This window comes from Scyliorhinus torazame, chromosome 8, assembly GCF_047496885.1.
Source record: "Scyliorhinus torazame isolate Kashiwa2021f chromosome 8, sScyTor2.1, whole genome shotgun sequence".
NCBI lineage: Eukaryota > Metazoa > Chordata > Chondrichthyes > Carcharhiniformes > Scyliorhinidae > Scyliorhinus > Scyliorhinus torazame.
The window spans coordinates 13199665-13224772 of record NC_092714.1 but is presented as its reverse complement, the minus strand read 5'-3'; the positions used below and the strand labels follow the sequence as shown (position 1 = coordinate 13224772).

At 50.3% G+C, this 25108-nt stretch overlaps 1 long non-coding RNA gene across 1 annotated transcript; it reads left to right on the top strand.

The window, feature by feature from the left end:
* The first annotated feature begins 1350 nt into the window (after positions 1 to 1350).
* Positions 1351 to 20886, top strand: LOC140427647 (uncharacterized). Its single transcript, XR_011948582.1, has 3 exons — positions 1351 to 1587; positions 11747 to 11958; positions 20717 to 20886. It is a non-coding gene; the product is annotated as an uncharacterized lncRNA (long non-coding RNA).
* The last annotated feature ends 4222 nt before the right edge of the window (positions 20887 to 25108 follow it).

Here is a 25108-nt window from a genome sequence, read left to right as displayed (position 1 = left end):
GATTATTATTACTAAACGGGCCCTCAGCTGCAGTGTGCATAACTACAATGTTTACATTTTCTCACATTATTTGAAATTCCTCATTGGTAAATTCCCCACCATTATCAGTCAGGAGCTTCATTTTAGTTCCTAATGCTGTTCCTACCCATTTTTCCATGACCTTATTACAGTTCTTTTTTTAATTTGTTTTGTTACGAGACGTGGGCTTCGCTGGCTAGGCCAGCATTTGTTGCCCATCCCTAGTTGCCCTTCAGAAGGTGGGTGGGGAGCTGTCTTCTTGAGCCTTTGTAGACCATGTGATGTAGGAACACCCACTATGCTGTTAGGGAGTTCCAGGATGTCTATCCAGTGACAGTGAAGGAACGGCGATATATTTCTAAGTCAGGGTGATGAGTGACTTGGAGGGGAACCTCCAGGCGGTGGGGTTCCCAGGTATCTGCTGCTCTTGTCCTTCCAGATGGTAGTGGTCGTGGGTTTGGAAGGTGCTGCCTAAGGAACCTCGGTGAGTTCCTGCAGTGAATCTTGTGGATGGTACAATCGCTTGGCCAATAAACACTGGTCCAGCCAGCAATGCCCACATCCCATGAATGAATAACAAAAGTCTAAAATGTTCCCAATCTTCTGGCCTATCACTATTTTTTACAGCACTTTCTGCCTTTTCTTTCCAATTAGCATGTTGCATTATGAGACCAGCGTTTACGCAAGGGACTCGTAATTGGGAAATAGACCCTGCTTTGTCCTTTGGTCGCAATGCTGCTTTCAGTTCATGTTTTATCTTCTCACATTCCTTGTTGGCCTTTCTGTTGGATTTTTATCAGATTGTTATTATTTTTCCTATAATTTTACTGGGATGAGGTACTTACATTACCATTAACATGATGACAACCTGGACATTGCTCTCATTCCTCTCAAATGATACATTTTCTTCTGGCCTTCCAGCTGCTTATCAAGGTGGGGGTGGGGGGTGGGGGGGTCCTCAGAGCACATCACTCAGGGAACTCTGTACCAAATATAGGCGTCAACTGATTGCAAATTGTGTACACAACATCATCTGAAGTCAGAGGTCCCCAGCTGGAGATGTATCTGTTTAAGAACTACTGCACAGTAAAGAGAATAGGCATTGTATTTATTACTTACTATCTTGTGTTGTACTCCTTTAATGTTTAAACATTGACCTGGGCGAGGACATAATATTCTATCCTGTGCATGATATTGAGTTAATGATAAGTTGTGGAAGATATTGGGCGTGGATAAAATGTAACATCCTGCACTCCGAAGAATTGTTTCAAGCAGTGTACTGTTGAGTATGCACTAATCTATCCTGTTTCCAACCTCCCAGTACCTCCCTCCCAGGAAGGCAAGAGTTGGCAACACCAGAGTTCGAGGAGTGGAAGTGTCCCATTGCCTTGTACTGGCAGTGGGGGAGGAACATGCCGTTGGCAGTGGGAGAGGCGTGAGGTTAGAGAGGGGAGCGATCTCTTTGCATGAATGTGGAAAGAGGAATCACAACCCCTCCTGTTGAGATTTAAGCTGGAGATATCCGCCAATCTTTCTGACGCGACCAACGTCTGAAGGGACAGCCTTCAGGTGAGTCAGTGTAATTATCCTTATCTCTGACTGCGCTGCAGGTTCGGAAAGGAAATCCCCCTTGATGATGCACCTTGAGAAGTTGTTTTAAAGAAAAGCACATCTAACCATGTGATCAGCTCCAGATAGAAGCCAACATGCAACAGGCAATCTTGAATAAATGGGTCACCTTCAGATTGGCAAAATGGAACTAGTAAAGTGAAAGCAGGATCTGCATTGAGGCAGAAACTATTTGCAGTCTGGATGAAAAACTGAGGTGAAAGAGTATTTTAGTCAAATTTCCGGCAATATAAAAATAGGTAGGAAGGCGAGCTGTGAGGAGGATACAAAATGTAGCCATAAGGATATGAATTGTTTAAGTGAGTGGGGAAATCACTGTCAGATGTTGTACATGTGAGATTGCACACTTAACAATGCAATGAAGTTACTGTGAAAAGCCCCTAGTTGCCACAGTCAGGAAGAATAGAAAATACTTTTCACTGTACCTCGGTACACGTGACAATAAACAAAATCCAAATCCAAAAGTAGGGTATTTGTCAAATTGACAGAGATTGCCAGAAGCAGTGCTACAGAGGGACCTGGGTATCCTAGTACATGAATGACAACATGTTAGCATATATATCGGCAAGTAATTAGGAAGGCAAATGAAATGTTAATCTCCATTGCAAGTGAGGAGGCATATAAAAGTAGGGAAGTTTTACTACAACTGTACAGGGGAATAGTGACATTACATCTCGAGTGCCATGTGCGGTTTGGGTACTCTACTTATGGAGGGATTAATTGATGTGGAGGTAATTCAAAGAAGATTTAATCGGCTGATTTCTGGGATAAAGGGATTGTCCTAAAAGGAAAAATTGAGCCGGTTGTGTCCTCACTGGGGTCTGGAAGAATGAGACGTGTTTTTATTGAAACGTACGGTTCTAATTGCTGAGGGGGTGTTTCCGCTCATGGGGAATCTAGAACTAGGGGTATAGCTTCAAACGAAGGGGCCTCTCATTTAAGACTAAGATGAGGAAGAATTTGTTCTCTAAGCATTTGGAATTCTCTCCCTCAGAGAGCAATGGTGACTGGGTCAGTGAATATATTCGAGGCCAAGTGAAATAGATTTTTGGTTGACAAGGGGGGTTAAGACTGGAAAATGAACCTTTCGTCACATCAGATCAATCATGATCATATTGACCAGCAGAGCAAGCTCAAGGGGTTGACTCTTGTTCCTCTTCTTTATGTTTGTATGATCTGAATTTAGAACGTTGGGTTAAGTTGGCTCCAACGCTGTTCCTGTCAAGTGGATTGCCGACTCTCACACTCCGTGCACCTGTAAATGCTTTTGGGTCAGGAGGGGCTCCATCCAGGTTCGGTCAGGTCCGGGGAGAGGGGGTAAGTCCAAAGGGGGGGGGGGAGTTTGCCAGTGGGGAATACCATGGGGGAGGGGGTCCTTAGTGGGTGTGGGGGCAGGGGAGTGTCCTGGGGGTTCGGGGGTGTGGGGAGTGTCTCTTACAGGGGCTCAGTCTGGATATTTAAAATACGCTGAAGTTAGAAGTATTTTTATTTCTTCTAACTTTTTCAGAGTAACTATTAATGTAAAACTGGCAGAAACATCTGAACTCGGCAATTTAAATCACTTTGTCAGACGGAGCCCAACGCAGTGCAATTGTCCAGGGGAAGCTCGCGCTTCTGAACAATTGACAGGTAAACTATCAATTACCACAAAGACGAGAGTAGTGGAATAATCGAGGCTTTATTGAGCAAAGATGTTGTGTCTCCTGTAGCTGGAACCAGAATGGCTGCAGCACCGGCAAGCACACACGTTTATACGCCGCTTACTGGGCGGAGCCAGCAGGCAGGGATTTACCCATGTACCTCTAGTATATGTGTCTTACCGTAATACATACAATACAGCTAGTGATGACTACCACAAAACTTCCCTGGTGATGAACGATCAATTACAATTAAAGACGAGGTAGTAACATAACTGAAGGCTTTAATAGACTAGATTAGTTCCCCAGCAGCTTCGGTACAGAATGAGGGCTGCTGGGACGGCACCGGTTCTTATACCCCGCCTGTCAGGGCGGAGCTACATACCGAACAGCCAATGGTAAACTCCTAGGTTTAACCAATGGTCTTCAGCCTCTCGGATACTGCAATACCTGATAATACCACATTCACCCCCTGTTAAAAAAGAGTCCGGTTGGGGTGGTGGCCAGTGGTTACAAATGCATCTAACATGGTATGATCAGATATGGAGGTACCGTGATACCTCCTTACAGGGTTGTCGTGAATATTTACAAGCTTGGAAGATATATACATTCAGTGTTCATTTACAGTGACAGTTACAGTGAAGCAATTAGTCGGTTGGGTGGCCTGGTCGTCCTCCTGGATCGTCTGAGCTTCGGTGGTGATTCTGGTGGGGGTCCAGGCGTCTGCGACTCCGGGAGTGTGGCGTCGGCCTCCATGGCAGCTTCGTCACCCCTAGACGGCGCTGGTGGGGCAAATGGTTGACACGAGAGGGGGGTGCCTATAGGGGGCGTCGGTGGTTGGGAGGGCCTCGGCAGGAGCAGTGGGAGGACTGACCCTCCTGTGAGGTGCTGTGGAGGTGGGGGGGAGGGGGGGGGGTAATGGTTCGGTTGCGCGTGGGGTTCCGGCGGGCGCCAGGTCCCGAAGGGAGGCTGTATCTTACCGGCCGTCAGGGAACGCCAAGTAGGCGTACTGGGGGTTAGCGTGCAGCAGGTGGACCCTCTCGACCAATGGGTCCGACTTAAGCGCCCGCACGTGCTTCCGAAGCAGGATGGGTCCGGGTGTTGCTAGCCAGGTTGGGAGTGAGGTCCCGGAAGAGGACTTCCTGGGGAAGACAAGGAGACGTTGTACAGAGCAGAGACCGGATGGCATGGAGGGCCTCCAGGAGGACTTCTTGCCAGCGGGAGACTGGGAGATTCCTGGATCGTAGAACGGTCTTCCAGAACATTCCGTTCTCCCTCTCTACCTGCCCATTTCCCCAGGGGTTGTAACTGGTCGTCCTGCTTGAGGCAATGCCCCTGTTGAGCAGGAATTGACGCAGTTCGTCGCTCATAAAGGAGGACCCCCTATCACTATGTATATACGCGAGGAAACCGAACAATGTAAAGATACCCTGGAGGGCCTTGATGACGGTGGTTGTGGTCATGTCTGGGCAGGGGATGGCGAATGGGAACCGGGAGTACTCGTCAATCACGTTCAGGAAGTACGTGTTGCGGTCGGTGGAGGGGAGGGGGCCTTTGAAGTCCATGCTGAGGCGTTCAAAGGGACGGGAAGCCTTTATCAGGTGCGCCCTCTCTGGCCGGTAGAAGTGCGGTTTGCACTCCGCACAGATTTGGCAGTCCCTGGTGACTGTCCTGACCTCCTCGATGGAGTAGGGCAGGTTGCGGGTCTTAATGAAGTGGAAAAAACGAGTGACCCCCAGGTGGCAGAGGTCCTCGTGGAGGGCTCGGAGGCCGTCCACTTGTGCGGTGGCACACGTGCCGTGGGACAGGGCATCAGGAGGCTCGTTTAGCTTCCCGGGACAATACAAGATCTCGTAGTTGTAGGTGGAGAGTTCTATCCTCCACCGAAAGATCTTGTCGTTTTTTATCTTGCCCCGCTGTGCATTTTCGAACATGAACGCCACCGGACGTTGGTCAGTGAGGAGAGGGAATCTCCTGCCGGCCAGGTAATGCCTCCAATGTCGCACAGTTTCGACTATGGCTTGTGCCTCTTTTTCGACCGAGGAATGGCGAATTTCGGAAGCATGGAGGGTACGGGAGACGAAGGCCATGGGTCTGCCCGCTTGGTTGAGGGTGGCGGCCAGAGCTACGTGGGACGCATCGCTCTCGACCTGGAAGGGGAGGGGCTCGTCGATGGCGCGCATCGTGGCCTTTGCAATGTCTGCTTTGATGCGGCTGAAGGCCTGGCGGGCCTCCGTCGACAGGGGGAAGGTTGTGGACTGGATTAGGGGTCGGGCTTTGGGACCCACTGGGCATAATAGCTGAAAAACCCGAGGCAGCGCTTCAGGGCATTGGAGCAGTGAGGGAAGGGGAACACCATAAGGGGGCACATGCGTTCAGGGTCAGGGCCTATAACTCCATTTCGCACTACGTAGCCGAGGATGGCTAGACGGTCGGCGCTAAATACGCATTTATCCTTATTATACATTAAGTTAAGGATTTTCGCGGTCTGTAGAAATTTTCGGAGGTTGGTGTCATGGTCCTGCTGGTCATGGCCGCAGATGGTGACGTTATCAAGATACTGGAACGGTGCGCGTAAGCCGTACCAGTCAACCATTTGGCCCATCTCGCGTTGGAAGACCGAGACCCCGTTAGTGACACCAAAGGGAACCCTTAAAAATTGATAGAGCCACCCATCTGCTTCGAAGGCAGTGTATTTGCGGTCACTAGTACGGAGGGGTAGCTGATGGTAGGCGTATTTGAGAACCACCGTGGAGAAGACCTTGTATTGCGTGATCCTGTTTACCAGGTCGGATATGCGGGGGAGAGGGTACGCATCCAGCTGCGTAAACCTGTTGATGGTCTAACTGTAGCCAATGACCATCCTATGTTTCTCCTCGGTCTTTACCACCATTACTTGAGCTCTCCAGGGACTGTTGCTCGCTTCGATGACCCCTTCCCTTAGCAGCCTTTGGACCTCTGACCTGATAAAGGTCCGGTCCTGGGCACTGTACCGTCTGCTCCTAGTGGCGACGGATTTGCAATCCGGGGTGAGGTTCGCAAACAGGGAAGCCGGGTCGACCTTAAGGGTCACGAGGCTGCAGACAAGTAAGGGGGGGTATAGGGCCGCCGAATTTGAAGGTCAGGCTTTGCAAGTTACATTGGAAGTCCAACCCCAGGAGTGTAGCCACGCAGAGGTGCGGCAGGACATAAAGGCGGAACTTGTTGAATTTCCTGCCTTGGACAGTGAGGTTCGCTAGGCAGAAACCCTTTATCTCCACTGAGTGTGACCCGGAGGCCAGGGAGATTCTTTGGTTTACAGGGTTGGTAACAAGTGAACAGCGCCTTACCGTGTCGGGGTGTATAAAGCTTTCCGTGCTCCCAGAGTCGATCAGGCAGGCCGTCTCGTGGCCGTTGATGAAGACCGTCATCGTTGCTGTTACGAGTGTCCGAGGTCGACTTTGGTCCAGAGTCACCGAGGCCAGATGAAGTAGTTGCAGGTTCTGATCGGGCAGCGTGTAGTCGGCCGTGCTGGGGGCCTGGGGCCCCCTCCAAGATGGCATCGCCCATGGGTCGCACAAGGTGGTCGGGGATGGACAAAATGTCAGCGGGGATGGGCAAAATGGCGGCTCCCATCCGTCCAGCGTGGTGTCCGAGGGGCAAGATGGCCATTCCCGTGGGTCGCACGTGGCCCTAGGATAGGTGGGTGGCGGTGAGTGCTGGCCGCCTGGGGCCCGAAGGGAAGGTTGCCGCGGCGGTCCGGAGTTGCTGGAGACCGCGGCCATGGCTCGTGCCTGGCAGACTCCCACAAAATGGCCCTTCTTGCTGCACCCTTTGCAGGTGGAGGTGTGGGCCAGGCAGCGCTGGCGGGGGTGCTTCGCCTGCCCGCAGGAGAAACAGCCGGGCCCGACAGAGTTAGCGGGCCGTCTTACGGCGCAGGCCTGCGGGGGCACGGGGAAGGTCTGTGGGGCTGCTGCTGCAGGATGCCACGCAGCCTAGGGGGCCGCCGCGCGGTCGGGCGCACGGATTGCGCGTTTCTGGAGGCAACGTCCATGGACCCTGCCAGGGCCCGTGCCTCTCTAAGTCCCAAGGTGTCTTTTTCTAAGAGTCTTAGGCAGATCTCTGAGGAGCTCATACCTGCTACGAAGGCATCCCGGATTAGAAGTTCCGTGTGCTCGCTGCCCGAAACCTGCGGGCAGCCACAGTTTCTGCCCAGCACCAGTAGCGCACGGTAGAACTCCTCCAATGATTCTCCGGGGCTTTGCCGTCTAGTTGCAAGCACGTGACGTGCGTAGACCTGATTTACAGGGCGGATATAATGTCCTTTTAACAGTTTGTTCGCAGCATCGAAGTCCTCCGCCTCCTCGATGAGGGTGACGATCCCAGGGCTTACTCTCGAGTGCAGGAGATGCAGTTTCTGTTCTCCTGAGGGGGCGCCTCCGGCCGTCTCGAGGTAGCCTTGAAAGCACGCCAGCCAGTGCTTAAATATCGCCGCCGAGTTCTCCGTGTGGGGGCTGAGTTGTAGACACTCCGGCTTGATTCGGAGATCTATCCTTTCAGCTTAAGTGTAGTCTATTAAATTGATGCACGATCAATTACGCTTAAAGATGAGGTAGTAACATAACTGAAGGCTTTAATAGACTAGAACTGTTCCCCAGCAGCTTCGGTACAGAATGAGGGCTGCTGGGACTGCACCGGTTCATATACCCCGCCTGTCAGGGCGGAGCTACGTACCGAACAGCCAATGGTAAACTCCTAGGTTTAACCAATGGTCTTCAGCCTCTCGGGTACTGCAATACCTGATAATACCACACCTGGGAATTCCGAGAGGGATTCCTAGCGCATCTTTGGAGTTCTCCCCTTGTACGAAGCTGGGGAGCCAGGAAGTTACGTACATTATCTGGTCAATGCTGTTTGTGAGAGCCTGCTGTGCACAAATTGGCTGCCATTTTTCCCACATCACAACAGTATCTAGACTTTATTGGCTAGGAAGTGATTTGGGAGCTTTATCAAAGGGGCGTTATAGATGCGAGCTCTTTCTTTCCTTTAATAACTGATGGAGCAGCTGAAGACGATTGAGCCCTCCTCTCAGGTCCTGGAGTAGCAATGTCCTGGGATTGTGAGAAACAGCCTCACCATGACCCAGGGGATTGATAGTATTTATTTCAGTGTTGAAAACAAGCAATGTGAATGATTCTTTGGAAAGACAGCAGCAGATTGTTAACCCAGGCAGCACAGTGCTCATGTCCAAAACATTAATGTTTACCAGACTCGGATAACTTCAAACCAAAGTAGGCAAAGGGAGGGGGGGGGTCTGGGGTGTGGAGGGCAGTGTGAAGGGGGGTGGAGGGAGTCAGAATTTGGGAGTGTGCTCGAACAAGCTGAGATTCTGCCCTGTGCAAAATAAGCAAAGGAAATTCCAGTTGGAGAGAGTGGGAATGCCAAACGTCCACTACCCCGATCAGCTCACAGCTTGAATATTAGCCATTGGAGTGTCACTCTGCTTCTATATTTCTCCACAGCGTCAGAGCTCTGCATTCCTCCCTCGGACCTCCAAACGGGGCCTATTCAGGAATACGGAGTGTGCCTATTCTTCTTTGTAGTGCAGGATCATCGGAGAAGCAAAGACACAGCCCCTTTAATGGCACAAGCCACTGTAATTTGTGAAGTCTTCATTCTCCAACACATTGAGAATCTTTGGCGTATTTAAATAGCTTTTGCTGTGTTCGTGAATAAGTGTGAGTGAGATAAGTGGGTAGGGGGTAGGATGGTAGGGTAGTAGGGTGGTTAGGGTGCCACTTGAGTAGGGCAGCGTAGTGGTAGGTTGCAGGGTGGTGAGGTCATGTCAGGTTCGATTCATAGAATCATAGAATCCCTACAGTGCAGAAGGAGGCCATTCAGCCCATCGAGTCTGCTCCGACCCTTCGGGGCACCGCACCCAAACACACGCCTCCGCCCTATCCCCGTAACCCCACCTAATTGTGAGGGGGTCAGGGGATAGATGGAGGTTCCGGGGGTTTGGGAGATTGGCGATTTGGAGGGTCAGGAGGCGAAGGATAGGGGAGTTGGAGGATGGGGAAATTCAGAGGATCAAAGGGCTTAGAGATTTGGGGGGAGTCAGGGGGAAGTTAGGGAGCAGGGGTTGGTGGAGAGGGATCAAGCCTATGATGCCTCAGGCTATGTCTAGGCTGCTTTTCAAAATATGCGCAACACTTGCAGTCTGCAGTGCATTGGGGCTGGTGCAGTACGAGGGGCTGGTTTAGTTTACTGGGCTAAATCGCTGGCTTTTAAAGCAGACCAAGGCAGGCCAGCAGCACGGTTCGATTCCCGTACCGGCCTCCCTGAACAGGCGCCGGAATGTGGCGACTAGGTGCGTTTCACAGTAACTTCATTGAAGCCTACTTGTGACAATAAGCGATTTTCACTTCATTGTTGTATAAGAGAGGTCTCTGTGCAAACAGCGATTGCTTCCTCTCATTCCCTCTTGCCCGAGAGAGGCAGGCAGGGCGAGTGCATGGATATGCTAGGATGACAGGCTTCCCTGCGGTGCATGGTTCCATGGGCTGCATCATGTTTTGTACGTGCTCCAGGCTGCTGGCTTCCAATGCAGGCGACTGTAGATGGCCTCGGAGGACAACCTCGAGCAGCTCTGAGTCTGGAAGACCCAGCACAACGTTCAAAACTGCACCACCTTGGCAATGGGGCAACAGCAAGGACAATGACGAGGTGGCAGAGGTACATTCACCATGTCCTCCCAAAAGCCCAATTCTATCACCCTCATCCTTGTTTTCCACCCCTCCTGTTCAGAGAATTTAGCTGAAAAGAATTCAGCTGCAAGCTTTACTTCAATGTTGTCTTCCGAGGGTTTGAGGCCACCAAGGACACATGTGCGAAAGGCAAGGCCTAACACATCTGTATGAATGACCTGAGCCTCTGTAATGGCCTCCAGTTGACTGCCAATTAAACTAGCAAGTTGGGGGGAAGGGAAGTGTAAAGCTATGGACAGTATAATGGTTAATGGAGATCAAGGCAGCAGGTTACGTGACAGGTTATTATGTAGAGATATGGGTTCAAAGACAAGGAAAATTAGGAGAAGCGGTAAGAGGAAAAATAATTTGCGAAAAGTTACTGATCAAGGTGTTAGGATTCATAACAAAGACATAAAAAACAGCATAAGTGTACTTTACCTGAATGCTCGTAGTATACGAAATAAGGTAAATGAGTTGATGGCGCAAATCATCATGAATGACTATGATTTAGTGGCCATTACTGAAACATGGTTAAAAGCTGGTCACAACTGGGAGTTAAATATCCAAGGGTATCAGACTATACGCAAGGATAGAATGGACGATAAGGGCGGTGGTGTAGCTTTGTTGTTTAAGGATGGCATCCGGGCAATAGTAAGGGATGATATTGGTGCTATGGAGGACAAGGTTGAATCAATTTGGGTGGAAATCAGGAATAGTAAGGCGAAAAGGTCACTGATAGGAGTAGTCTATAGGCCACCAAATAGTAACAGGATGGTGGGGCAGGCAATAAGCAAAGAAATAACGGATGCATGTAGAAATGGTACAGCGGTTATCATGGGAGATTTTAATCTGCATATCGATTGGTTTAACCAGGTTGGTAAAGGCAGCCTTGAGGAGGAGTTTATAGAATGTGCCTGGGATAATTTCCTGGGACAGTATGTAATGGAACCTACAAGGGAACAAGCGGTCCTAGATCTGGTCCTGTGTAATGGGGCAGGATTGATTAATGATCTCATAGTTCAGGATCCTCTTGGAAGGAGCGACCACAATATGGTGGAATTTAAAATACAGTTGGAGGATGACAAGGTAAAATCAAACACTAGTGTTTTGTGCTTAAACAAAGGCGATTACAATGGGATGATAGAAGAACTAGCTAAGGTAGACTGGGAGCAAAGACTTCATGGTGAAGCAGTTGAGGAACAGTGGAGAACCTTCCGAGCGATCTTTCACAGTGTTCAGAAAAGGTTCATACTGACAATTTTCACCATTTTCCTGCACTATCCCCATATCCTTGACTAACTGAAATCTGCCGATCTGTGTATTGAATGCACTCAATGACTGAGCCTCCATAATCCTCCTTACTACTCCAAAGATTCAAAAGTGCACAGAAACTCCTCCTCATCTTCGTCCTGAATGACCTACCCCTTATTAGAAGTTTTTTTTTAACCTTACTGTGGAGCCCCCCCCCGCGCCCCCGCCGCCGCCCCCCCCCCCCCCCCCTGCCCACTCCCAACATCCTTCCTGCAGCTACTATGACGAGCCACATAGCAATTCTGTAGATTTCAATGAGATCAACTCTCCTCCTTCTAAACACCAGAAAACGCTGGCCCAGTCTCCTCAATCTCTGCCCTGGCCCTCAACTCGGCTCTCCCTGCCCTGCGTATGGCTACTTGATTATTGTTAAATTAGTGGAACACCATCACATCGCATTTTCTTCCTTTTGTTCCATTCCAGGTTTGTCTTCGAGGAACTTTGTGCACTGGTTACTGTATTCCGGTAAAAGGGCAGAATGGACTCCAGAATCCAGTCTGTGCCAATGGAAACTCTCCTGGTTCTCAGTCTCCTGCTTCAGGCCACAAGTGGCAGAGTCTACGAAAAATGTGAACTTGCCCGGATTTTGAAGGATAAAGGATGAGATGGATTTCGCAGACACAGCCTGGCTAACTGTGAGTCTCGTTTCATCAGTGCTCGTTAACACAGTGCTCGCATATTCCCACTCAACTGGGGCTTCGCTTGACCTCATTCCCTTCCACAATGGTGATCATTCGTGGTCACAGGTTCCTTTCAGTGGGTTAGGGAGTAAATAAGGACATAAGGATTAGGAACACGAGTCGGCAATTCTGTCCCACGTGTTCGCTCCGCTATTCAATACAATTATGGCTGATCTCCACTCGGCCTCAACTCCACTTCCCCGCCCATTCTCCATAACCCTTCACCCCATTAGTCATTAAAAATCTGCCTGTCTCCTCCTTAAATGTACTCAATCAGCAATCACCGTACTCTGAGGCAGTGAATTCCACAGATTCACGAAGCTTTGAGAGAAGTCATTTCTCCTCACCTATGTTTTAAATCTGAGACTCCTTTATCCTAAAACTATGGGGCAGGATTCTCCAATAATGGGGCGATGTCCCCAAGCGAGCGGGAAAACCGCGCCAACCACTCCGGCGTCAACGGCCCCCGAAAGTGAGGAATTCTCCCCGTTCAAAGGGGCTAGGTTGGCGCCGGAGTGGTTCCCGCAGCTCCAGCTGGCGGCGAACGGCCCGCGCAAGTCTGCGCATGCGCGGAATGGCCGGCGTATTTCCGCGCATGCGCAGGAGTTCCCGTTTCCGCGCCGGACCCCGTGCCATAAGCGGAGCCCTACAGGGGCCCGGCGCGGAGTAAAGTAGGCCCCCGTAGAACCAGCCCGCCCGCTGATTGGTAGACCCCGAGGCCAGGCCACCGTGGGGCCCCCCCGCAAGGTCGGATCCCCCCCTCCTCCCCTCCCCCTCCAGGACTGCCCCCGCACACTCACCTTCCAGGTCCCGCCATGCGTGAGGTGAGTAATTCACACCGGCGGGACTGTGCAAAACATGTCGCCCACTCAGCCCATCGGGGCCCAGAGAATCGCTGGGGATGGGGGCGGGCGGGGGGGGGGGGGGGGCACTGTCAACGGCCCCCGACCGACGTGGCGGCGATCCCACCGGCGCCCGAAAAACGGAGCCAGAGAATAGGGCAGCCGGCATTGGGGCGGCGGGGCATGATTCGCGCCTCCCCCCGGAGATTCCCCGACCCGGCGAAGGGTCGGAGAATCCCGGCCATGAGCTCTCGTTCTAGAACGCCCTACAAGATGAAGCAGACGGACTACATCAACCTTGTCAATACCTTCATCGTCTTATACACCTCAGTTAGATCTCTCACTCTTCTAAACTAGAGTGGCTATGAGCCTAAACTGCTCGAACTCTCTTCAGTAAGACAAACCCCTCACCTCTGGAATCAATCTAGTGAACCTCCTCTGAACTGCCTCCAATGCAACTACATCCCCCTTCAAATAAGGGGACCAAAACTGTGCACAATACTCCAGGTGAAATCTCACCAATGCTTTGCACAATTGCAGCAACACTTCCCTACTTTTATACTCTATCCCTTTAGCTATAAAAGGCAAAATTCCATTGCCTTCCTTATTAGCTGCTACACCTGCACACTAGTTTTCTGCGATTCATGCACAAGGACACCCAGAATCCTCTGCATCGAACCATCCCAAAGTTTCTCTCCATTGAGATAATAAGTTGCCTTTCTACTTTTCCAACCAAAATGGATGACCTCACACTTATCTATGTCAAGCTCCATCTGCTAGATTTGGACCCACTCACCCAGCCTACCTGTGTCCGTTTGTAAGTGTGTTATTTCCTCATTGCAACTTACTATCCCACCGATATTAGTGCCATTTGCAAATTTGGCTATCTTACCTCTTATCCAGTGTGTGGTGTTGGGCTGGGTTGCACACACCCATAAAGGCCAGAGTTGGGTCAGGTGACTGAACGGTATCCCAGGAATTGAGATTGGGCAAAGGGTTGGAACGGTCTTACTTTTCTTCATTGTCTGCAATCCAGGAAAAAGGGCGAACATTTCAGGTCTGTGACTTCTCAACAGAGCCAATTTCACCCCCAGCTTTGCTTTGATTGGCCACTGCCTCCGAATCAGTCTTTCCCAGAAGCTCAAAATGGCAACTTTCCAATGTTCAAACCACAGATTTTAAATCTTCAAGTTAATGCCCTTGATTTAGTTCATCGCCATGACTTCTATCAGTCTCGCTGGTGCCCTGAGTATGGGCTCAGTCCCTCACCTAGGCCATTAAATAACAGCATTATGAATGGTCTGTGAGTGGGAGCAACCGGTACAGAGAAAGAAACACCTCACCAAAACTAATTGAAGCAAAACCTTTGACAAGAGTGACAAGGGGATGGATAAAGTCAATGAAAGAAAGTTTCTGCTGCAAGAGATCTCAAGACGTTTGCACAATTTTTTTCATTCAATCATCATCAGGTGTGGCGTTGCTGGCTAGGTCAGCATTTACTGACAATTCCTAATTGCCCTTTTATGCGAGGTGAGGGTGAGCTGCCTTGTTGAACCACTGCAGTCCCTGTGGTGTAGGGACACCCACAGTGCTGTTAGGGAGGATGTTCCATTATTTTGACCCGGCGACAGTGAAGGAACGGCGGAATATTTCCAAGTCAGGATGGTGAGTGACTTGGAGGGGAATTTCAAGTTGGTGGGATTCCCATGTGTCTGTAGAACTTTGCTTCCAGATGGTAATGGTTGTGGGTTTGGAAGAAGCTGTCCAAGGAGCTTTGGTTAGTTTCTGAAGTGCATCTTGTAAATGGTACACAATGCTGCCACTGCGCGTTAGTGGTGAGTTATTCGCCGCAGGATTCCGAGCCTCTGATCTGCTCTTGTAGCCACAGCATTTATATGGCTCGCCAAGTTCAGTTTCTGGTCAATGGTAGCCTCAAGGATGGTGTTCTTGGGGGATTCAGCAATGGGAATGCCGCTGAATTACAAGTGGTGATGGTTAGACTCTCTCTTGTTTGAGATGGTGATTTCTTGGGACATGAATGGTGCGAATGTTACCAAATATCAGCCGAACATTGGATATTGTTCAGGTTCTGCATTTAGACCAGGGCCGGGATTCTCCGCTACCCGGCGGGGCGGGGGGTCCCGGCGGGATGGAGTGGCGGGAACCACTCCGGCGTCGGGCCGCCCCAAAGGTGTGACTTCTCTGCACCTTTAGGGGCCGAGCCCTCACCTTGAGGGGCTAGGCCCGCGCCGGAGTGGTTGGCGCGCAGCCGGCAGGCGAGAAAGGCCTTTGGCGCCACGCCAGCTGGGTCGGAAAGGACTTTGTCTGCCGGCGGAAGTCCGCGCATGTGTGGGAGCGTCAGTGGCTGCTGACGTCATCCCCGTGCATGGACAGGGGTGGGGGGGGGGGGGTGTCTCTTACGCGTCGCCCATGGTGAAGGCTGTGGCCGAGGCGGTGGGAAATGAATGCCCCCACAGCACAGGCCCGCCCGCCGATCGCGGGCCAGGCCACCGTGGGGGCACCTCCCAGGGCCAGATCCCCCCCCCCCCCCCCCCAGGACCCTGGCGCCCGCCCATGCCGCCTAGTCCCTCCGGTAAGAGAGGTGGTTTGATTCTCGCCGGCGGGACAGGCATTCCAGCAGCGGGACTTCGGCCCATCGCGGGCCGGAGAATCGCCGGGGGGGGGCCCGCCGACCGGCGCGGCGCGATTCCCGCCCCCGCCAAATATCCGGTGCCGGAGAATTCGGCAACCGGCGGGGTTGGGATTCACACCAGCCCCCGCCGATTCTCCGACCCGGCAGGGGGTCGGAGAATCCCGCCCATGGATTAACCCTAACCCTAAAACGACAGGAAGGTCTGGGTCCTGCTTGTGGACGGACCGACGGTGTTCTGCAAACCGCTCACCCAATCTGTGTTCAGTCTCTCCAATATAATGTAGACCCCATTGGGAGCAGCAAATGCAATAGGCCAGATTGAAGGAGGTGCCCGCGAAGCACTGTCTCACTTGAAAAGAGTGTTTAGGCCAGTGGATGGTGAGCAGGGAGGAGGTAAAGGGACAGATGTTGCATCTTGTTTGATTGCATGGTCAGGTGCTGTGGGGAGAGGGTGAGGTGTTGGGGGTGATGGAGGAGTGGACCAGGGTGTCCCGGAGGGAATGGTCCCTGTAAAATTCTAACTGTGGAAGTGAGGGCAAGATGTGTTTGGTGGTGGAATCATGCTGGAGTTGGCGGAAGTGGTGGAGGATGATTCTTTGAATGCGGAGGCTGGTGGGGTGAATGTGAGGACAGAGTGGGACCCTATCCTGATTCTGGGAGGGAGGGGAAGTAACAGTCAGTTCCGCTGCCATTTCTTTGTTTCCTGTTATTACTTCTCCAGCCACATTTTCCAGTGGTCCAATGTCTATTTTTGCCTCTCTTTTACCTTTTATATATTGAAAAAAACACTTCCTATCTTCCTTTATATTACTAGCTAGCTTGCACTCATATTTCATCTTCTCCCCCCTTATTGCTTTTTTAGTTGTCCTCTGCTCACTTTTAAAGGATTCCTAATCCTCTGGCTTGCCACTAATACTCGCCACTTTGTATGCTTTTCCTTTTTCTTTTATGCTGTCCTTGACTTCCCTCATCAAGCATGGATGCCTTGTCCTCCCCTTATTTAATTGTAATACCGTTACATCTGATTGCAGCTTCTCCCTCTCAAACTGCAGGGTAAATCCTATCATATTGTGGTTACGGCTCCCTAAGGGTTCCTTTACCTTAAGTCCTCATGCAGGCCCTGGCTCTGCAACTGCATCTCCAACTATGATGGGGCTGTCCTTTCCATAAGCCTGAGACCTATCTGGACGACAGCTAGTCCCTGGGCTGGGCCACCCTCCAAATGTCCGCCCCTCAGGGATTCCTAACTCCACTTGATATACCACTGCAGATGTACCACTGCATATGTGGGGTACGCACCAGAAAGTGACCCAGGTGCCTCTTCACTAACAAGCCCAACCGAGGTGAGTGTCTCTGGGATGGTGGAGGGAGCTGGTGATAGCAGCGATGACAAGTCAATGTCATCTCCAACATGTGCTCCAGGGAGTTGACAGGTGAGTCCAGGGTTTGCGGCGACCCCAGGTGGACCTGCCTCGTTCACAGGCAATCCTGAGAGACACAAGACAAGACACATGGTTCGATCGCGGGAAGGCATGGTGTGGGAGTGGTGGGGGGGGGGGGGGGGGCACACGTGCCATAGGGACATTGCAATTCATTGGGGGCTCACTTGGATCTCCGATGCCAACCTCTGCCTCTGCCTCTGTGACTGCCCACTCTCCAACCTCATCGACCAGGTCCATTGCCTTTTGTTCTGAGACTGTCCGGCGGGCCCCCTCCGATCTTTTCCTGCTCCCTGCGGTTGTGGGGCACCTTCTCATGGGAGGGGGACAGATAATGCACAGTGTGAGACACTCGGACGCGGGCAGCACAGGGAGTGCATGGCCAGTGGCCTATGTGTGCAGGGCGCCCGGCCATGACGGGTGGTATGGGTGTGGCATGTGCCATAAGGTGGGGTTCGATCGCCAGCTAGTGTTTCATAAATCATAGAATTTACAGTGCAGAAGGAGGCCATTCGGCCCATCGAGCCTGCACCGGCTCTTGGAAAGAGCACCCTACCCAAGGTCAACACCTCCACCCTTTCCCCATAACCCAGTAATCCCATCCAACACTAAGGGCAATTTTGGACACTAAGGGCAATTTATGATGGCCAATCCACCTAACCTGCACATCTTTGGACTGTGGGAGGAAACCGGAGCACCCGGAGGAAACCCACGCACACACGGGAAGGATGTGCAGACTCCACACAGACAGTGACCCAAGCCGGAATCGAACCTGGGACCCTGGAGCTGTGAAGCAACAGTGCGAACCACAATGCTACCATGCTGCCGGGGGGCGGTAGCTATGGATGTGTGCAACAAGGGTTGGTGCCAGGGGCACGGTGGTGGTGGGGTCTCACACTGGCTGGCCTGGGGGGGGGGGTTGCCCATCCTCACCCAGCACTGCCTACTGGTCTGTCTGGTGGGGGTTGCAGGTGATGATGGTGTTTGGGACATTGTAAGGTATGATTGGGTGAGAATGACTATGTCTCTCTGTGGGACAGCTCTCCCAATTATGGCACAAGCTCCAAATGTTAATAAAAAGGACTTTGCAGAGACAACAGATCTGAGTTTTCCATGTTGTTTCTCGTGCCTCGTGCTTGGTGGTCCCTCCAGTTTCTTTCCTCATAGACTTTCTAGTGGTTCATATGCAACTTCAAGGTTTACTTGACCATTCCAGGGGCAGCTGAGAGTCAACCTTTGCTGTGGGGACATGTATGAAGGGATGGCAAGAAATCTCCTGCCCAGATGGGCTTGTGCAAGAATCAACAGCGGCCACATGGTCATTATTAGGCTTTTTAAATTCCGTTTTTAGTGATTTGAATTCAAATTCTACCCTATTTCTTGGTGATATTTGAACCCCGGTCCCCAGAACATTGTAAGAGACTGGGTCTCTGGATTAATAATCCAGTGACTATTCCACGACACTTCACCATCACATTCCATAAACTAGAGCTCTGTAGTGGTGATGTGTGGAGGCCAGAGATGCTGAATTAACGTCCCACAAAAGTATAAAATTGAACTGCGCCAATTTGTGAGAGAGAAGCTGGATCAATAGGTGAAACAGAATCGTAGAAAGATACGGTGATGGGGTGGGATGAAGTGAGAGGGGGTAACTGTTTTGTTACGCTCTTGACGTAGCAGAAGCTGCTTCCTTGATGTGCACTCTGACAAAGGAAGGTTCAGACTTGGAGATAGCTTTAACACATTTATTACTGTAACGATTCTCCTACTTGGATTCGACTCTCCTGTTAATCCTGCTATAGCTACTCAGACTGACTAACCAGTCTGCTGCAATCCACGTGGTGGGTGTGATGTTCAATCACCCCTGTGTCTGTACTCACTCAGTGTCTCCACTGGAAAGTGACTGAGCATGTGTGCTGTGTCCTTTGAGATGGGTTGGTGTAATGCCCCCCTGTGTAGTGTCATGTCTGGATGTGTCTTGAATGCCCATTGGCCTTTTCCTATCTTACTGACCTATTGGTTGAATATCTGTGTGTCATGATGTCTCTGGTGCTCCCTCTAGTGTCTAGCTAGGTGTGGTGTGTTCACATTAACCCCTTGTGTATTTACAGTGATGCATATCACCACAGTAACTATGGCTGGGCAGGAAGTAGGCTTAGTTGTAATATTTCACAAAGGTAATTTCGGCTCGGGTTAAACATTTGTTCTTTTCGCTGACTGTCCCCAAGAAGCTGGTTAATACTAATCAGGCTGTACTGACTTTAAGGTTTACTAAACATCCAAGAATAGGAAATGAATTCCTGGTTTGTCATATTCCTGGAGCTCTCACCATTTACCCTTCCATCTTCAAGCACCCAATCGCCCAGCAGCAGTCGGACAGACTTTTATTTTCCACTTCTCCAATATTCTGATAACCAAATTGACAAAGCTGAAGTCACACAGGGTCAGGGGTGAGGTGGTAAGATGGATGCAGAACTGGCTCGGTCACAGGAGGCAAAGGGTGGCAGTTTTTCTGAATGGAAGGTTGTGACTCGTGGTGTTCCACAGGGATCCGTGCTGGGACCTCTGTTGTTTGTATTGTACATAAACGATTTGGAGGAAAATGTAGCTGGTCTGATCAGTAAGTTTGCGGATGACACCAAGGTTGGTAAAGTGGCAGTTAGTGTTAGGGATTGTCAGAAGATACAGCAGGACATAGATAGGTTGGAGGCTTGGGCAGAGAAATGGCAAATGGAGTTTAATCCAGACAAATGTGAGGTAATGCATTTTGGTAGGTCTAACATAGACGGGAAATATGCCGTAAATGGAAAAACTCTTGGCGAAATAGAAAGTCAGGGCGATCTGGGCGTGTAGGTCCACAGATCTTTGAAAGTGGCAACACAAGTTGACAAGACAGTCAAGAAAGCATACAGAATGCTTGCCTTCATTGGACGGGGCATCGAGTATAAAAACTGGCAAGTCATGTTACAGTTGTATAGAACCTTGTTAAGACTGCATTTGGAATATTGCGCACAATTCTGGTCGCCACACCACCAGAAGGATGTGAAAGCTTTGGCAAGGGTGCAGGGGAGGTTTGCGAGGATGTTTCCAGGTCTGGAGGGTGTTAGCTATGCGGAGAGGCTGAATAGACTCAGACTCTTTTCATTAGAAAGACGGAGGTTAAGGGTGACCTGATATTGGTCTACAAGATTATGAGGGGCATGGATAGAGTGGATGGGCAGGTGCTCTTTCCCAAGGTGGAGGGGTCAGTCACCAGGGGGCATAGGTTTAAGGTCCATGGGGCCAAGTTTCGAGGAGATGTGCGAGGCAGGTTTCTTACACAGAGGGTGGTGAGTGCCTGGAACGCGTTGCCAGGGGGAGGTTGTGGAAGCAGATACATTAACGGCGTTCAAAAGGCATCTTGACAAACACATGGATAGGATGGGTATAGAGGGATATGGCACAAGGAAGTGCTGAGGGTTTTGGTCAAGGGTGGTATCATGACTGGTACAGGCTTGGAGGGCTGAAGGGCCTGTTCTCGTGCTGTATTGTTCTTTGTTCTTTGACAAAGGTGTTCCAAAATAGGTTTTTACAAATTTTCTGTGATTTTGCTTCTCGGCAGTCATGTTCAAGAAATTAATTTTCAATTCCTGGAGATGCACGGGCACTCCCGGGCAGTTGGCGACCCTGGCAGCAAGGCTACTTTCGTCGACATTCTCAGGGGGATGTTTTAATCTGCGTTCAAACCTGTGTTTGTGAAATATTCAAGCAATAGTGTTCTTGTGTCATTTTAATTTTAGGGGTGTGCATGGTTGACTTGGAAAGTGGATTCAACACAAAAATAACAAGACATTATCGGAATCGTGGCAGAATCACGTCAACTAACTATGGAATTTTCCAGATTAACAATAAAGTGTGGTGTGACGATGGCACAGCCTCATTCAACTACAATCTCTGTGATCTCAACTGCAACAGTAAGTCAACCAACGCTACATCAGTCTTGCTTATTTTCCTGACTGTTACTTGACAGCCGTCGTGCTATGGGTGGTATTTTCAACCTCTGAATGGGAAGGGTGTAGTCACAAATCCTGCTCCAGCGACCACAATCTCCGAGGTGGCATTTCCCAAGAGTGCGGAGCTGTCGGAGGTGCGGCCTTTAGGAAGGGATGATGAACCGAGTCCTTCTCTGGTCGTTGCAAAAATCCCACTGCCACTGTTTTGAAGGTGAGCAAGGAAGTTATGCTGTGTGGATCTCTCTCCCTGAACCACGGTCCCTGAAAGAACAAGATAGTCTGGTCGTGATAGCTTTTGTGGTTTGTGAGATATTGCTGTTTGCATAGGGGCTGGTTTAGCACAGTGGGCTAAACAGCTGGCTTGTAATGCAGAACAATGCCAGCAGCGCGGGTTCAATTCCTGTACTGGCCTCCCCGAACAGGAGCCGAGATGTGGAGACTAGGTGCTTTTCACAGTGACTTCATTGAAACCTACTTGTGACAATAAGCGGGTATTATTATTACTACGTTTCCCCACATTGCAATAGCGACTACACTTCAACAAGTACTTAATTGGCTGCAAAACAATTTGGGTCAGCTTGAAGTTACGAAAGGCCAATCTCAAGTGAATGCAAGTCTTTTTCTGTCTTTCAATTTGCCAAACTGGGTGGGTGATGGTGGGTGAAGCTGTGGAGGGGAAAGGGGAGTGGGCTGGTCGAGAAGGTGACCCAGTGTCTCAGGGTCACATTTGTTGCTCTCTCCTGATTTCCCTTCATTCATCAGGTGGTGGTGAGCTGCCTTCTTGAGCCGCCGCAGCCCATGTGGTGTAGGTACACCCACAGTGCAGTTGGGAAGGGAGTTCTAGGATTTTGACCCAGCGGCAGTGAAGGAACAAATGATATAATTCCAAGTCAGGACGGTGTGTGACGTGTGGTTGGAATGGGTTAACAGACTTTCCAATTCAATGCTGATTTGATGTCAATTGTCCAATAGAAGTCCCTGATACATAAAGGGGTTACAGGTGGCACTATTGGTTGGTGGAGATTTGTGTGTGAAGTTGGATCAAGGAAAATAAAGGAGTTTTGTGGAGAAGCAGAACTCTTGTCTCCTTAATCTACAGCAACCCAGAAATCTTAAACAACTTGGAGGGGAGCTTGCAGTTGGTGATCTCGTCATGAATCTTCTGCCCTCGTCCTTCTAAGTGGCAGAGATCACGGGTTTGGAAGTTACCGTTTAAAGAGCATTGGCAAGTTGCTGAATGCGGAAGAGTGCGAAGAGAGACAGGAGTTTACAGAGAGTGCAGCTGACTGGGAGCAGAGTCGGAGGGCGGAGATCCAGTTGGTCCACAGGGCAGCTATATTCTGTAAGGTAAGAGGGGATGGAGGCTAGGCCAGTTGCATGCTCCTCCTGTCGGATGTGGGTGGTGAGGGATACCACCGGTGTCCCCGCTGACTATACCTGCGGGAAGTGCACCCAACTTCAGCTCCTCAAAGACCGTGTTAGGGAACTGGAGCTGAAGCTGGATGAACTTCGGATCATCCGGGAGGCAGAGGGGGTGATAGAGAAGAGTTGCAGGGAGGTAACCACACCCAAGGTACAGGACAAGAATAGCTGGGTTACAGTCAGGGGGAAAATAACAAACAGGCAGACAGTGCAGGGATCCCTCGTGGCCGTTGCCCTTCAAAAAAAATATACCGTTTTGGATGCTGTTGGGGGGGATGACCTACCAGTGGAAGGCCCTAGCGGCCAGGTCTCTGGCACTGAGTCTGGCTCTGGGGCTCAGAAGGGAAGGGGGGAGAATAGAAAAGCAATAGTTGTAGGAGATTCAATGGTTAGGGGAATAGATAGGAGATTCTGTGGTCGCGAGCGAGACTCCCGGAAGGTATGTTGCCTCCCGGGTGCCAAGGCCAGGGATGTCTTGGATCGTGTCTTCAGGATCCTTAAGGGGCCAGAAGTCGTGGTGCACATTGGTACCAATGAGGTAGGTAGGAAAAGGGGTGTGGAGGTAATAAACGAGTTTAGGGAGTTAGGCTGGAAGTTAAAAGCCAGGACAGACAGAGTTGTCATCTCTGCTTTGTTGCCGGTGCCACGTGATAGCGAGGCTAGGAAAAGGGAGAGAGTGCAGTTGAACACGTGGCTGCAGGAATGGTGTAGGAGGGAGGGCTTCAGGTATTTGGATAATTGGAGCCCATTCTGGGGCAGGTGGGACCTGTACAAGCAGGACGGGTTGCATCTGATCCAGAGGGGCACCAATATCCTGGGAGGGAGGTTTTCTAGTACACTTCGGGAGGGTTTAAGCTAATTTGGCAGGGGAATGGGAACCAGATTTGTAGTCCAGCAACTAAGGTAGCCGATATTCAGGATGCCAAAGCGTGTAATGAGGCAGTGGGGAAGGGAACACTGACAAAGGAGAGTGCTTGCAGGCATGGAGATGGGTTGAAGTGTGTATACTTCAACGCAAGAAGCATCAGGAATAAGGTGGGTGAACGTAAGGCATGGATTGGTACTTGGGACTACGATGTGGTGGCCATCACGGAAACTTGGATAGACGAGGGGCAGAAATGGTTGTTGGAGGTCCCTGGTTATGGATGTTTCAATAAGATTAGGGAGGGTGGTAAAAGAGGTGGGGGGGGGGGGGGTGGCATTGTTAATTAGAGATAGTATAACAGCTGCAGAAAGGCAGTTCGAGGAGTGTCAGCCTACTGAGGTAGTATGGGGTGAAGTCAGAAATAGGAAAGGAGCAGTCACCTTGTTAGAAGTTTTCTATAGGCCCCCCCATAGTAGCAGAGATGTGGAGGAACAGATTTTGGAAAGCTGCAGAAGTCACAGGGTAGTAGTCATGGGTGACTTTAACTTCCCAAACATTGAGTGGAAACTCTTTAGATCAAATAGTTTGGATGGGGTGGTGTTTGTGCAGTGTGTCCAGGAAGCTTTTCTAACACAGTATGTAGATTGTCCGACCAGAGGAGGGGCAATATTGGATTCAGTACTTGGTAATGAACCAGGGCAAGTGATAGATTTGTTAGTGGGGGAGCATTTTGGAGATAGTGACCACAATTCTGTGACTTTCACTTTAGTAATGGAGAGGGATAGGTGTGTGCAACAGGGCCAGGTTTACAATTGGGGGAAGGGTAAATACGATGTTGTCAGACAAGAATTAAAGTGCATAAGTTGGGAACATAGGCTGTCAGGGAAGGACACAAGTGAAATGTGGAACTTGTTCAAGGAACAGGTACTACGTGTCCTTGATATGTATGTCCCTGTCAGGCAGGGAAGAGATGGTCGAGTGAGGGAACCATGGTTGACAAGAGAGGTTGAATGTCTTGTTAAGAGGAAAAAGGAGACTTATGTAAGGCTGAGGAAACAAGGTTCAGACAGGGCATTGGAGGGATACAAGATAGCCAGGAGGGAACTGAAGAAAGGGATTAGGAGAGCTAAGAGAACAATCTTTGGCGGGTAGGATCAAGGAAAACCCCAAGGCCTTTTACACATATGTGAGAAATATGAGAATGACTAGAGCGAGGGTAGGTCCGATCAAGGACAGTAGCGGGAGATTGTGTATTGAGTCTGAAGAGATAGGAGAGGTCTTGAATGAGTACTTTTCTTCTGTATTTACAAATGAGAGGGGCGATATTGTTGGAGAGGACAATCTGAAACAGATTGGTAAGCTCGAGGAAATACTTGTTAGGAAGGAAGATGTGTTGGGCATTTTGAAAAACTTGAGGATAGACAAGTCCCCCAGGCCTGACGGGATATATCCAAGGATTCTATGGGAAGCAAGAGATGAAATTGCAGAGCCGTTGGCAATGATGTTTTCGTCCTCACTGTCAACAGGGGGGGTACCAGGGGATTGGAGAGTGGCGAATGTTGTGCCCCTGTTCAAAAAAGGGACTAGGGATAACCCTGGGAATTACAGGCCAGTTAGTCTTACTTCGGTAGTAGGCAAAGTCATGGAAAGGGTACTGAAGGATAGGATTTCTGAGCATCTGGAAAGACACTGCTTGATTAGGGATAGTCAGCACGGATTTGTGAGGGGTAGGTCTTGCCTTCCAAGTCTTATTGAATTCTTTGAGGAGGTGACCAAGCAGGTGGATGAAGGTAAAGCAGTGGATGTAGTGTACATGGATTTTAGTAAGGCATTTGATAAGGTTCCCCATGGTAGGCTTCTGCAGAAAGTAAGGAGGCATGGGATAGTGGGAA